The sequence below is a fragment of the Schistocerca gregaria genome, chromosome 7 (assembly GCF_023897955.1).
Source record: "Schistocerca gregaria isolate iqSchGreg1 chromosome 7, iqSchGreg1.2, whole genome shotgun sequence".
NCBI classification, from domain to species: domain Eukaryota; kingdom Metazoa; phylum Arthropoda; class Insecta; order Orthoptera; family Acrididae; genus Schistocerca; species Schistocerca gregaria.
This window is the reverse complement of record NC_064926.1, coordinates 88,534,160-88,549,144: the sequence shown is the minus strand read 5'-3', so window position 1 is coordinate 88,549,144 and position 14,985 is coordinate 88,534,160. Positions and strand designations below refer to the sequence as shown.

The window sequence follows — 14,985 nt, the reverse complement described above, 5'->3', positions numbered from 1 at the left end:
ACACAACGTGAAAAATCTTTTCACTTCCACGTGATGTCTGACTTACGAGAACCATATAATTCATTTTCTGAATATGTAAGCAATTACATCCCTTTGATAAGAATTTTTCCGTAGTCGTACCACGTCAATATAAAGGGCAAAGAAAATTTCGCGCACTCGGACTTGGCAGCGTGATCCCTCACGAACTCACAATACCCAATGTCTTTCACGAAACATCGTCCTGTGCATATTTCCGATAGTAAATGGACCTCAAAGGTTGGCAACTTGGCAACATTCTAATCACACTTATGGTAACTACCTTAGTCAGTACATCGCAGCACTGCTCTGCAGTTGATGCAGTGGACAACGCTTAGGGTTAGCATGCGGGAGGTCGAGCGTTCGATTCTGGCTCGCGGAGTATTTGTTTTTATTTCCTGACGTAGTCTGAGTGGTACGGTGTCTGTCGTCTTAATAGTCATACAACACTTACTGGAGGTCTTCTAAAAAACATTTGCGCTTACGTACTACGAATACAGAAGTACAATCGCTTTCATTTGTCATCTTTGAAAGAAGCTTTTTGCAAGCTGTGGACGGGTCTTATTTCGCACCACTGCATCTGCTAGTTTCCAAACCTGTTTTCTGTTAACCCTCACCTAACGGTCCAGTCGATTAGTACCAACTATTATAAATGCCACTTTCAGGTTCATTACGTTTCGTTTGAGTCTTACATCACCAGCAGGGCTAGCATTGTGCTTTGCAAATAATTTCCAAACTCGGTTGCTGTTTGTATGTGTTGTCTCCACGAACCACTAATTATGTTTTTCAACACTCTAAACATTCTGGGTGGTGTCTGTTTGTTCTATATCGTGTCTCCCTACCACTTTCGCGCAACGACGCTCTGCGCGTGTTTTATAGGGAATTGACTAGTTTGAACCTGGGGCCTGTTGCTGGTAAGGAGACGCCAGACCACACATGACATGTAGAATTGAGAAGAATTCAGTGAGACTAGCGATGATATAACCAAATACTTAATGATTTCAGAGTCAGCTCCACTGCACTCCCAGTAAAAGAATCTTAATACTAACTAAATTTAATGGAAGGGGTTCAAAGCTTTCCTATTTTTAGTTAGCTGGTAAAATAACGTCGAAAAAGCAGTTAAGTTTACCATTGGAAATTTTATTTTACTCACAAAACATAGTTTATAAATTGCACTATTGATAAAAGGAAATTTTTTAATACAGGGTGGTAAAAACCAATGGCCTTCAACAGAAATGTGAACGAATATTCCCTGAGTGGGTTTCCAAGTTCTACAATGGATCGAAGGTGACCTATGACATATCACATCTACTATCTAGGTTTAAATTAAGTTTCCCAAAAGAGAAAACTATCAAAATGGTCTACAGTGACCCTCAATTATCTTTAATTACTTATCTAACTTGTCGTAAATTACAGTAGCTGATGTGCCTTCTCAATAACTATATAACAGAAAAATCATCGCGTTTCAGATTTGCCTCACACCTTACAACACTGAATCTGATAAGCGCAAGCTGCTTAGTAAGCATATCCACGGGTTACTATTATTATTGTTATCGATGAAAATGTGGGAACACCACGTCCACTATCGTTAGCGGAATAGTGTAATTCGACAACGAACATTTTACAAGTGGCGATATCGGATGAATCATGCGGAACAGAAGCTGTAAGTTACGTGAAACAGCCCGCTCCGACTAATGACGTATTTATACTGCATGCTATGTTGACCAAACGGGGACTAGTTGCTATCTATCGGACTAACGCGCAGGTGACAGAATCCATTTACGAGGCTTTCCCAGAAAGTAATGCGCCGCACTCTTTTTCTCGGCTGAAAACAAGGCTATGAATGCTAAACGTTAGGTATAAATTATTTTAAGTCTCCTCAGTGAGCGTGCCAAGTTTCCATCACTTCCGACAGATAGCGTAGCTGCAGGACAGTTTCAAAATGGCGTCTGTAGGTGATGTACGTCTCATGCAGCGTGCCGTCACTGAATTTCTCATTACAGAGAAATAAGCTGTTGGGAATATTCACAAACGCTTGCGCAAAGTCTGTGGAGCACCTGCTGTCGAAAGAAACACACTTAGTCGCTGGGCACGGAGGGTGAGAGCATCAACAGGCGGTTCGGCGGAGCTTCACGATTTGCAGCGGTCGGGGAGACATTCCACGGCTGTCACACGTGACATGTTACAACGAGCTAATGTTGTTTAGGCCATTAAAGGATGTCATTCGTGGAAGACATTTTGAGGACGATGAGGAGGTGATTCACACAGTGAAGCATTGGCTCCACCACCAGCACAAGCATTGTAACAGACAGGGCATACACGCCCTTGTTTCGCACTGGAGGAAGGCCATAGAATGGGATGGAGGTTACATGGAAAAATAGGGTGTGTAGATAGAACACCATTCCTTCTTGTGTGTAATTCTCCTGATGTTCAATAAAGAACTGTTGAAGAAAAAAAAATGGTGTGCATTACTTTCTGGGCAACCCTCGTACATTCATACATGTATCACAGTTTCTTCTTGTATTATTCTAAAACAGTGGCATACACAAACGATGAACATGTGGGTATGTTTCTGGTCATTGGTGCATCTGGTAACCATCTGGTGTTGCAACTCTTAAATACACCGCTAGATGTCCTGATCGACGTCATCCAGATAGTCATGTATTTCGTCCTCTGGTGCTATGCTGGGACACAAATTCTCTCCTTCCACCATAGCGTGACAGAGGTCTTCCACGGACTCGCCATACTCTACTGAGGAAGCTCTGCAGATGTGAAAGTTCCAACAAAAACAAGAGGCCAACAACTACTTCATATACACTGTAACATGATCGAATGAAGCAGCATTCACGCATGTGGATGTCTTCCATATGCACAATACTCGTCATTGCTGCGACGTTAAGCCGTCTGACACTTGCGACCGTGGACATCAGGTTCGCTTTGGCATCAACGTATTGGCCAGAATATTGGGAAACAGTAGTTTTGGCCCCTAGTTCTTGCCTGACTGGTTGACTGCACGAAGGTATTGTGCATTCCTCTCATACTATTTGCCTGGCGCACTGGAAGATGTTCCACTTCGTGTTGGACAGAGGTTATGGTTCCAACACGATGGTGCACCCACATACTTTGGAAATAAAATGCGATTTTATTTAGACAGAATATCTGCAGGGAAGTTTCTTGGACGGGGTGTTCTATGGCCTCCGCTTTCACCTGACCCAAATTCCCTGGATATCTTCCTCTGGGAACACTTGACGGAGCTCGTGTATTCTACTACACCGACAAATGTGGAAGAACTGATAGACCCTGTTCCTCCTGCTCTCTTGCCACTAGCATAATTTACATGCGACCCGAATCTCTGGATTTTCTGCCAAGTTTCGAGACAAAGTTTGTGGAAACTATTATAAGTATCTCGCACTGATATCCGCGCAAATTTCAAGTTTCTGTAAGAGATCTCCAATGTTAGAGGTTCTGCGTTCGTTTAAATTGGGCATGTCTTATTCGTTGTTTGTGCAACAGTCTTCTGTCCAGTTTTGTGTACCAAGGGAATCAGCTCCGTCGTTTGTTAATTTATTTCGTCTAAATCTCTCAATTGCTGTCGATGCTATTTCTCTGAATTGAAGCCACATTTGGCCTACAATTACGTTGTCAGTTTGGAAGGAGTGGAGATTTTCTCTCGTTATAGCGTCAAGTGAATTTTTATCTACTCTTTTGAATAGGCATATTTTTCGTCAAATTTTGGATGATTTGGGCGTTACAATATTTAATCTCGCTACGACAACCGTGTGTTCGCTAATCCCTGCATCCGTTTTAATGCTCGCTATTAGCGCAGCAGTATTTGTTGCTAAGATGCCAAGTGTGTTTTCACAACTGCTTATTATTCGCGAGGGTTTATGAACCAACTGCTCGAAATAGTTTTCAGAGAAAGCGTGTAGTGCAATTTCGGATGATGTTTTATGTGTACCGCCCGATTTAAACATCTATTTTTGCCAACATATTGAGGGTAAATTAAAGTCACCACCAGCTACAATTGTATGAGTCGGGTACGCGTTCGAAATTAAACTCAAGTTTTCTTTGAACCTTTCAGTAATTCTATCATCTTACTTGGGAGGTCGGTAAAAGGATTCAGTTATTATTTTATTCCAGTTGCCAAGAATGATCTCTGCCCATACTAACTCGCAGGAACTATCGACTTCAGTTTCTCTATAACATAGACCACTTCTAACAGTAACAAGCACGCCATCACCAACTGTGTTTAATCTATTCTTTCTGAACACCGTTAGGCCCTTCGCAAAAATTTCGGTTGTACTTATCTCCGACTATACCCCTCGTCTGTGCCTATAACGATTAGAGCATCAGTGCTTTCTATTAGCGCTGGGAGCTCCGGTGCTTTCCCAACACAGCTACGACAATTTACAATTGTTATACCAATGGTTCCTGTATCTATGTTCTTCCTGTGTTCACCCCTGCACCCTGTGAGATTGAAGCCCTTTTTGTGTTTCCCCGAGACAATCTAACCTAAAGGAAACCGCTCAACCCCGTGTAGCCGCCTCCTTCGTGTAGTGGACTCCTGACCTATTCAGCGGAACCCGATACCCAACCACCCTATGGCGCAAACCGAGGAATCTGCAGCCTACACGGTCGCAGAACCGCCTGACCCTCTGGTTCAGACCCTCCACTCGGCTCTGTACCAGACGTCTGCAATCGGTCCTGTCGACTATACTGAATATGGTCAGCTCTGCTTTTATCTAGCAAGCAAGACTGGCAGCCTTTACCACTTCTGTTAGCCGCCCGAAACCAAAGAGAATGTCTTCCACTCAAAACCGACACATAACATTGGTACCGGCGTGAACCATCACCTGCACTTGGGTGCACCCTGTCCTCTTCATGGCACCCGGAAGGAACCGTTTCACATCTGGAATAACTTCACCCACTTTGCTCACGGAGTGCACATTGGCTTTCTTCCCCTCCTTGGCAGCCATGTGCCTAAGTAGATACATACAAGATCACTCATTTTCAGAGAGCATTAGTTCTCTTTTATTTTACCTTAGTTCTGTCGTAGTTTGAATGTATTCAGGGATGGTTAACTGAACACCTAAACTGCAGGCAGTGTGCCTGCCGTTTGGTTTTCAACTGTTAAAGACTTACATGTGCTTGGGACAAGTATTTCTTAAGGTCTCGGTGAAAATAAAATCCTGTAATCCTACCGGTAGTTGCATATGCTAACAAATAACTGCTTTGGAATTAAATTGCCTGTATGCAATAGTCAACGTTAGGGGACTAAATGTCTCATAGCGTTTGTAATTGTCATAATCGTTAGGGTTTCCATCAATCTGGTTTTTTGAAACAAGTAGGGTTACGCTCAGAGTGACGAGTGTAGCGTAGCGGAGGCGTCATTGCCTGCGTCACCGAACTGACGTACCGGTCTCGTGATGCAGGGCGCCGACAGAACATTACATGCAGCTGCGAGAAAAGATCTGCGCCGCTGCGGTTATTATAGTTTTTGTCATTCTTATTATGGTACTTTGTCACAAGAGTGAACAGTTGAAGTTGATTGTGTTTGCCCTGAAATAGTTGGCTCCGCAGGTATGCTCCTAGTTGTATGGTTCTGTGGTGACAGGTTACTACAGTGCATATCATTCTGGTATTTCCATTGCATACTAGACTATGGTAGACATAACAAGTCTCGGCTATCTGAGCTGCATGGGATGTATCATTCCCGATAAGTAATAGACTCGTGAAATTGAATTGTACTGTAGTATAATGATAACCCTTGAGCACTTTATAATGGCTTCTTCTCATACAGAAACCGAGCCTAATCATATACCAGAAGGTGAATTCACCACTGAGAATTTAAATACCGTGATAGCTGCAACAAATGAAATTATGTCGCCGGCTTTAGACGAGAATATTGCTGAACTTATTAGTGTAGCAACAGATTCTATTACGGAACTACTCCTCGAATTGAAAAATGAAATTACTGCTATGAATCAAAGGCAAGCCAGTATGGCTACTGCAAGCTGGACGCACGTAACTACTAAAATTCGCCAACTTTTGGCCTTATTTTGCAAAGTAGACTATGTAACTACAAGTTTTAATACTGAGCAATTTTTTTACGTTTAAAGTCTCAAATAAATAATTTAACAAGTAGGAAAGCAAAACTAAGTGGCATGAGTGGGTATTGTCTTACCTTAAATGTAGCCGCCAACAACGAGGTAAGAGAAAAATTTATCAGTTATAGAGGTTTCATGACATTTCCTTATTTTGGACCTTTCCATTAATTGGTTACTAATTTTCGGTAAACGTCGTTCCCTTTTTAATTTTTATGGTCTTTCAATACTGATGTAAATGTCCCGTTGGGTTACATGTAAAAGAAACAATCATGACATATACATACATATTTTGAAATAAAATTACATATACAGCATATTATTGATCTAGTAACTTAGTCCTGCGAATGGTCGCCACTTTAATTCACCTTACTAAGAACTGGGAGAGTTAAATTGGCGAAAGGTCCACGAGTTTAAAAATACTGGGTCACAAGATGTTTTTCTTTCGGAATAACTGGCTTGGTTTTGCATTTTCGTGAACGTGACTGTTTGAAACGTTTAGTTGCGATAATTTATTTCGCACTGGGAAATCAAACTTTTTAATTAAATTAAGGGCAGATTCGCAAACAACTAGTACAATTCGTAGTTATATCAGTAAGATGGCCCCAATGGTGGTTTTGCAAACTTCGGCCAAACCGGTTTTGCGGTTTATACAACACTACCCACTTTTCCACTTAGTAATCTCTTAAGATAAGAGAGAAATTATTTTTAAGAAACAATAAAACGAAAGTCATTACTGCTACAAAATGGATACTTATTACCAGCAATACATTTGCCGATACTTGCATCACACCAAGGCCACAAGGAAACACTTGTCCATGTACAAGAAAAACTCAGATGTTCAATTCAGTATTTCTTTCGTTGGCAATATAACTCCTGTCTGTTGGTAAACAACTTAGAATTCGAATATAATGAATTACACTTGTGTTCTAATACAAGGTTCATCACCGCAGAGCAGAAGAATATTAACCTTAGATTGAATAACATACAAAGGGTGAAATCCTTTTTTTACAGTAGCTATATTTATCCTGGTGCAGTCTTATATTTAAATTTACAACTTATTTGAAACTAAGTCACAATTTTTTCAGCATGTCAAAGCATCCCAAAGTCCTCAATTCAATCTCAAATTTTACTGAAGTATTAGTTTGGTGCGTAAGTTCGTAAAGTTTTTCAATAATTTTAATAAATACAACGAATACACATAACATAGCTTTCAGTCATCAATACTAAATTATGCTTTACTGTTTACAACAGTCTGTCAACGCTAGGGTAACTTTTCGATTCCGTGATTCCAGAAACCACTCGTTTTGAGGTAGCTAGACGACTCACGTTCGGAGCGAATTTGACCTGGAAAAGAATTTCTCTGAAGGCTGTTCGATTGAGAGCGGGAGAGGTAAAAATCTGAGGGCTCAAGATCAGGCGAATAAGGTGGGTGCGGAGTGACTTGCCAAGCCATATCCTGAGTTTTCGTTAGCCCAGCAGAAGTCCAGCTGGAAGTCGTCATCGTGGCTTAGCATCACTCCACACGGTCTTCCTTGTCGTTGTTCTTGGACTGCGTCTGCAAGACGTCTTAGTTGTCGGCAATGAAACTCAGCAGTAATAGTTATACCTCGAGGAAGCACTACGTAGCACACAAGACCGCCGCTATTTTATATTTGTGTACGCGAGTAGGTCTTTGTCGGGGAGTAACTGCATTGTATGGGCTAAACCATTCCTTTCTTTCGCTTACGTTAGCATAAACCACTACTAGTCGTCACCAGCAACGAGGCAGGGCAGAAATGGTCGGCGTTCTTCGCGAGTCAACTGTGGACGAACAAGCAGCGATGCACGTATGACCACTCGCTGATTTTTGTTATCTTGGCTTGGAGCATGCGGTACCCACACACCCGATTTTTGAACCTTTTCCACTGCATGCAGATACCGCACGACGATCGAATATCACAGTTCACCACATTTACTAGTTCTCGAGTACACTCATGTGGATCATTGCTGATTAACGGGTTAGAATGATCATCACCAGGCCCAGAAGTTCTTATTGAACACGGAAAAATCACTTACGTCAAAATGTTCCTCCTTCAAACTAGAAAACCATTTCCTAGCCGTTCTCTGCCCAGTGGCACTGTCTCCACACACGGCGCAAATGATTCTGGCTGCATCCACTGCTGTCATCCCTCTGTTGACCTCAAACAGAAGAATATGTCTGAAATGTTCCGATTTCTTCACTTGGTACTCCATTTCCTCGCATCCACAGCTCCAGTCACTATCTCCAAATGACAAAATGATAATATGTAAGCTCAGATAGCAAAAGTGAACTACAAATATAAAATAACAATCGATAAATAAAACCATAGCAACCAGAATACCAACATGCAAAACCATAACACTACCAACTTATACACCAAATTAATATATTTCATTCCATTAAAAACCTTTTGGTTTTATAAAATGATCACAACTTCTACTTCCTCGGCATCCGCCGGAAAGCGTCGGGAGAAAACCCGACAAAGGAACTTAAATTCTGTAAACATCCCCCAGGCTGTGACTAAGCTATGTCTCAACAATATCCTTTCTTTTTTACGAGTGCTAGTTCTGCAAGGTTCGCAGGAGAGCTTCTTTAAAGTTTGGAAGGTAGGAGACGAGGTACTGGCAGAACTAAAGCTGTAAGGACGGGGCGGGAGACGTGCTTGGGTAGCTTAGTTGGTTAGGAGGCGCCTCCTTAGCTCAGTGGCAGGGCGTTGGTCTAATAAACCACAGGTCGTGAGTTCGATCCTCACAGGAGGCAAATGAAATTAAGCCGGCACGCGGTAGCTCAGCGTGTTTGGTCAGATCACTTGCCCGGGAAAGGCCAAGGTCCCGAGTTCGAGTCTCGATCCGGCACACAGTTTTAATCTGACAGTAAGTTTCAACTTAATTTCAGTTCAGTTGCTAATATTTCAATTCAATAAGGTGGCATAATTCTTTGACTTGTTATAAAATTTTGGTAGGAGAAGAAGCCTTTTGGTTATTGAAGGAAGTTTATCTTTTTGTACAATTAAGCGGTGGCCTTGCGCCACCTAATAAAATTTTTTTGTTCGCGCGTGTGTTAATCTGTGGATATAACAGTTGAATCACGCATTAATTTCATTCTCATGTATGTGACCTCATTAATAATTTTGTATTTGCACATGATAATATGGCTTAGTGCCTATGGTCCCAATAAACTCCTGTGCGATATACTCGTACAACAGAGATTGTTCTCCATATGATATTTATTAACAGATACGTTACTGTTGTGACGCTAAGTCACACTGTCCAAGGATATTACGAATAAAGCATTTCACAGTGAAACATCGTTCTTATAGAAAAACTTGAACACATGATATTTAGTCGTCCCAAAAGCGAGCCATCTTTACGCACAGATACCTAGTAAAAAATGAATGTCGCTAGCAGCCTTCCAATATAAATATGACTTTTAGTGCCAGAAGTCTCCGAAGAAATATTCGACTCGCCTTCGTGCAGCTCTTTTCATTTAAGTTGAGAGACTGCAGTCTCAAGGGAGTGTAATCCGTCAGAAGAGAAAGGAACTCGGAAGGAATTTGCTGTGACCTACGGTAAGGGACCAACGCAAGCACCTGCCTAAATTCAAAATGGGAAACCACAGAAAACCGTTTTGAAGGTTGCCGACAAACGGATGCGAAACACCTCGCCTCCTAACCCCAGGGATTCCTGTCTCACCACCTCAAGGCGCAGACCTATCCTGCTCCGAGGAGGAATTGGAAAAACTGGTTGTTGTACATCGTTTCCAAATAAAATAAAATGCATCAGAACAAAAGATGAATTATACGTATTTCCTCATCTGATAGTACCTGATGGCATGCATATTTTAATATTTAATTGTGCAGAGAATTCTTGGCTCCAGTTATTGTAGTGCTAGAAAAGTGTAAATAGATTCTGGACTCAAAGAGAGGGGGAGGGGGTTACAGGACATTAAAGCAACCCACTGAAAAAATCTTTTAGCAACGGACGAACCGTAGAATGTGCTTTCATCACACATCCCCTTTGGGGGATATTTTTGAAATCTAATGTTTTATTCATTCTAATCCAATCGCATAGAAATTAAAAGCTCTAGGTGGAGAAGACGTGAAAGAAAAGTTTTATGGACAAGAACAACGAAAAACAAAGTATCGAGATGTATATTTTGTAGAAAAAGTTATAAGAAGAAAGATCATAAAGTCTTAGTTAAATGGCTTGGTTTTGATAATTCTAATACTAGTTGGGTATTTAAAAAAAAGTTATTATGTAATTTTAATCTTTTTACATTTTAATTTTTATAAATGAACTAACTTGTACTCTATCAATTTACTCTTTTCCAGTGCACGTTAAAAGTAAAAATAATTTAAATATTCTTAATAAAGATTTAGAAATGAAAATAAATATTGTTCAGCCTAATTATGCTCTATAATATATGAATTTTAAATATGATCATGCTGTGGTTCAGATTATTCTACATATGATGAGGCTGCACACAAAATATTTGCTGGTAGTTCCGTTTTCTTTCTGTTCCATCAGCATAACCTGATTTAGTTCGACTACATTCCATTATCCTTGTTTTTCTTTTGTTGATATTCATCTTATATCCTCCTATCAAGACACTGTCCACTCCATTCAACTGCTCTTTCAAGTCATTTTCTGTCTCTGATAGAATTACAGTGTTATCAGTAGATCTCAAGGCTTTTGTTTCTTCTCTCTGGACTTCAATTCCTATTCCATATTTTCCTTTGCTTTGCTGTTCGCAGCTCGTGGTCTTGCGGTAGCGTTCTCGGGTCCCATGCACAGGGTCCCAGGTTCGATTGCCAGCGGGGTCTGGAGTTTTTCGTGCCTCGAGATGACTGAGTGTTGTTGTGTCGTCTGCATCATCATTCATCCCCGTTACGGTCGGAGAATGGCAATGGCAAACCACCTCCACTAGCATCTTGCCTAGTATGGTGGTGCGGATCTCTCGCCCGCATGGCAAACCTAAAAACAGTGAAGAGATTCTTCAGCAGTTCACTGGCACAAAGTATCTCAGCAGTCTCGATGTCACCAGCAGCTATTGGCGACATGTTCCTCTACATCTACATGGATACTCCGCCAGTCTCACTTCAGTGCCTGACAAATGGTTCATAGAACCACCTTCACAATAAGTCTCTATTATTCCAAGCTCGAATAACGTGTGACAGAAACGAACACCTATATCTTTCAGTGTGAGCTTTGATTTCTCTTATTTTATCATGATGATCGTTTTTCCCTATGCAGCTGAGCGCGAACAAAATGTTTTCGAATTCGGATCAAAGCTGGTGATTGAAATATAGTAAGAAGATCCCGCCGCGTCGGGAAACGCCTGCGTTTTAGTGATGTCCACATCAAATCCCGTATCGTGATAGCAACACTCTCTCCCCTATTTCTCGATAATACAAATCGTGCTGCCCTTCTTTGGACTTTCTCGATGTACTTCGTCAATCCTGTGTGGTAAGGATCTGACCTCACAGCAGTAGTCCACAAAAGAACGGACACGCGTATGTAGACATTCTGTTTAGTAGATCTGTTACATTTTCTTAGTGTGCTGCTAATACGATCCAGTCCTTTATCTGCCTTCCCTACAACGTTTTCTATGTGTTCTTTCCAATTTAAGTTGTTCGTAATTGTAGTTGCTAGGTATTTAGTTGAATTTAGAAACTTCAGTTATGACTAATTTATCGTGTAACGAGTTTAACGGATTTTTTAGCACTCGTGTGGATGACCTCACACTTTTCATTATTTGGGATTAGGTGGCAATTCGCACCATACAGATATCTATTCTAAATCGTTTTGCAGCTTGTTTTTATCTTCTGATAAATTTTCTAGTCGATAAACGATAGCATCATTTGCAAACAGCCTGAGACGGCTGTTCAGATTGTCTCCTAAATAGTTTATATAGATAAAGATATGCAGAGGGCCTGTAACACTACCATGGGGACCGCAGAAATCACTTCTGTTTAAGTCGATGACTACGGAGTGTGACCCCTCTGACAGGAAATCAGGTATCCAGTGACACAACTGAGACTATATTCCATAAGCACCTAATTTCACTACAGGCTGTTTGCGTGGTACAATCTCAAAAGCCTTCTGAAAATCTAGAAACACGGAATCAGGTTGAAATCGCTTGTAAAAAACACTCAAAAATTGGTGTGTGTAAAGTGCTAGTTGCGTTTCACGAAAACAGTGATTTCTAAATCCGTGTTGATGGTGTGTCAATAAACCTTTCTCTTCAAGGTACTGTATAATGTTCGAACACAAATATGCTCCAGAATCCTGTAGCATATCTACATTAATAATATGGGCCTGTAATTCAGTGGATTACTACTACTACCTTTCTTAAATATTGATGTGACTTGTGCAACTTTCCAGCATGCTACCGCTTGTGTACACTGAGTATTATCTTCATGGGAACGAAAACATAGTGCGACTGAGAAGCAATCTTAGTAATCGTGTGGGGTTTCGACATATTGCGAGTGTTTCTTATTGGGAGACACAATTGTCGGGACGGGTCGTGAAGCCATAGCGTCTTGTACAAATGTAAATTTATGCACAACTGCCTCTCTAGACGTGCGCTGGCGCTATAAGAAGTCGATTATTAAATTCGTTGTTTTCTGGGCGTGTCTGATGTCGTGCCCGATGCACTATTCGTCTGAATGTTCTTTGGGATCGACGGAAGGTGAGAAAGTCCAAGAGTGACAAAAATTAAAATTAAATTTGTGAGCGCAACAGAAGACGAAACAGAGATTAAAAATTTTCTACACAACATTAAGACCAACAGGAATGAGATACTTAAGGTGATAATATCAAAGAACCAAGATGAAAATGTAGAATCGAAGGCCTTGTCTAAATGCCGAATACTGAAAACTACGCACCCCTAAATACGAGGTGGAAAATGTAATTAGATATATCCATATTTCGGTCGAAAGAAGTGAATGTCGAAGTTGCAAGAGGAGGTTAGCATTGATAACATAACATAAAGAGTAAGGGAACTTTTAAAAGGTTGTGATCTCTTCCAGCGGACAGAAGTACTCACGATGCGGCACGAAGGATTAACGCACAGTATAATTCGTCACCCGATTTGTTCCTGGGTGCTTTACCTGTTCGTACCTCCGGCCACATGACGGTACGCCCAGCGATGCCGAACACGGTCGTTTTTGTTGTCCTGGTGCTGTAGTGCGACGAGGCGTAGTGTGGCACGGGCGTGCTGACTTCCAAATCTTTGAACACAGTACACACAGGTCGCTCAACGTTGTTGTGACACTGTAAACGTCCCCCAGGGGCGTTGTCTGACGGCTGCACCCGGCTCTGACTTCGTCTTTAAGGACGCGATCGCGTCGGACAGCGCAGGAGGGGGACCCCTGGAATGAGGGGATACTCGGCGAATGAACTTCCCTGGCCGTTCTGGCGACTTACATCCATCCAGCACCACGGCAGCGCATCCACATGTGCCAACAGCCATCCGGCAGGTGAGAACCGCTGAGCGCCCTACCACGACACCTCGTGGTCACTACGGCAGCACATTGCACGGCATGCGCCACTGCATCACAGCACACCGACAAAAAGGTATTGGCTAGAAATCTGGCACATGATAGATTAAGAAACTTCCTGGCAGATTAAAACTGTGTGCCGGACCGAGACTCCAATTCGGGACCTTTGCCTTTCGCGGGCAAGTGGTCTACCAACTGAGCTACCCAAGCACGACTCACGCCCAGGCCTCACAGTTTCAATTCCGCCAGTACCTCGTCTCCTACCATCCAAACTTCACAGAAGGTCTCCTGCGAACCTTGTAGAACTAGCACTTCTTCCAGAAAGAAGGCAAAGGTCCCGAGTTCGAGTCTCGGTACGGCACACTGTTTTAATCTGCCAGGAAGTTCATATCAGCTCAGACTTCGCTGTAGAGTGAAAATTTCACTCTACATGATAGATTAATTCATCCAACTACGCGCACAGTGGGTGACAACGTGGGGAGGGGTATTGTACCTTCTTATATCTTTCAGACTTTCTCGTCGTGCCGGTCTCAGTACCACTCCATTTTTTTAAAGACAGCATCTCTTTTTACGTGCTGCAGTCTTTTTCCGAATTTACAAAAATCGTGCTAAAAAATTAAGATTTAGCCAAATGTGAAAACATGTTTCACATGAGTCTGTACCTGGGAATAAATATTCAGTTGAAATTTAAAAGCGTAGCAGTCGTGGAAATCTTTGAATATGGTATTTAATAGTCCAACTGTTACATTATTACCCTACTACGGTCCAATAACATTCACTATGAGAAATCAAATGAGCCGGCCGGTGTGGCTGTGCGGTTCTAGGCGCTTCAGTCTGGAACCGCGTGACCGCTACGGTCGCAGGTTCGGATCCTGCCTCGGGCATGGATGTGTGTGATGTCATTAGGTTAGTTAGGTTTAAGTAGTTCTAAGTTCTAGAGGACTAGTGGCCACAGATGTTAAGTCCCATAGTGCTCAGAGCCATTTGAACCATAGAAATCAAATGAGCCACCAGTATTATTAAAAACCAGTTCCAAACCAGATACATTTTGAAATGAAAGCTGCTGGAAAACAACACAAATTTCCTATTTCAAGACAGGTGAAATATTCTCTCCAAAACAACACGCCCTGAACTATTAACCAATGTCGCATCCTTGACACGGCCAGCTACCCCACTCCAACACTTGAAATAATTGTGACAAATATGGATCCATTCTTTGTTCGGTCGTTATCTTGAGAGCTACGGTATGTTCATTGACATTTTCAATTTGTTGCGTCATAAAACAGATGTGAAACATTTTCCCCACGTTTTTATTAACCAAAACTTACTGGTAAATGTGGAAG

General features: G+C 41.7%; 1 non-coding gene across 1 annotated transcript; it reads left to right on the top strand.

The window, feature by feature from the left end:
• The first annotated feature begins 8,829 nt into the window (after positions 1-8,829).
• On the top strand, positions 8,830-8,901 carry Trnai-aau (transfer RNA isoleucine (anticodon AAU)). The gene has a single exon. It is a non-coding gene; the product is annotated as a tRNA-Ile (tRNA).
• Positions 8,902-14,985: the final 6,084 nt, after the last annotated feature.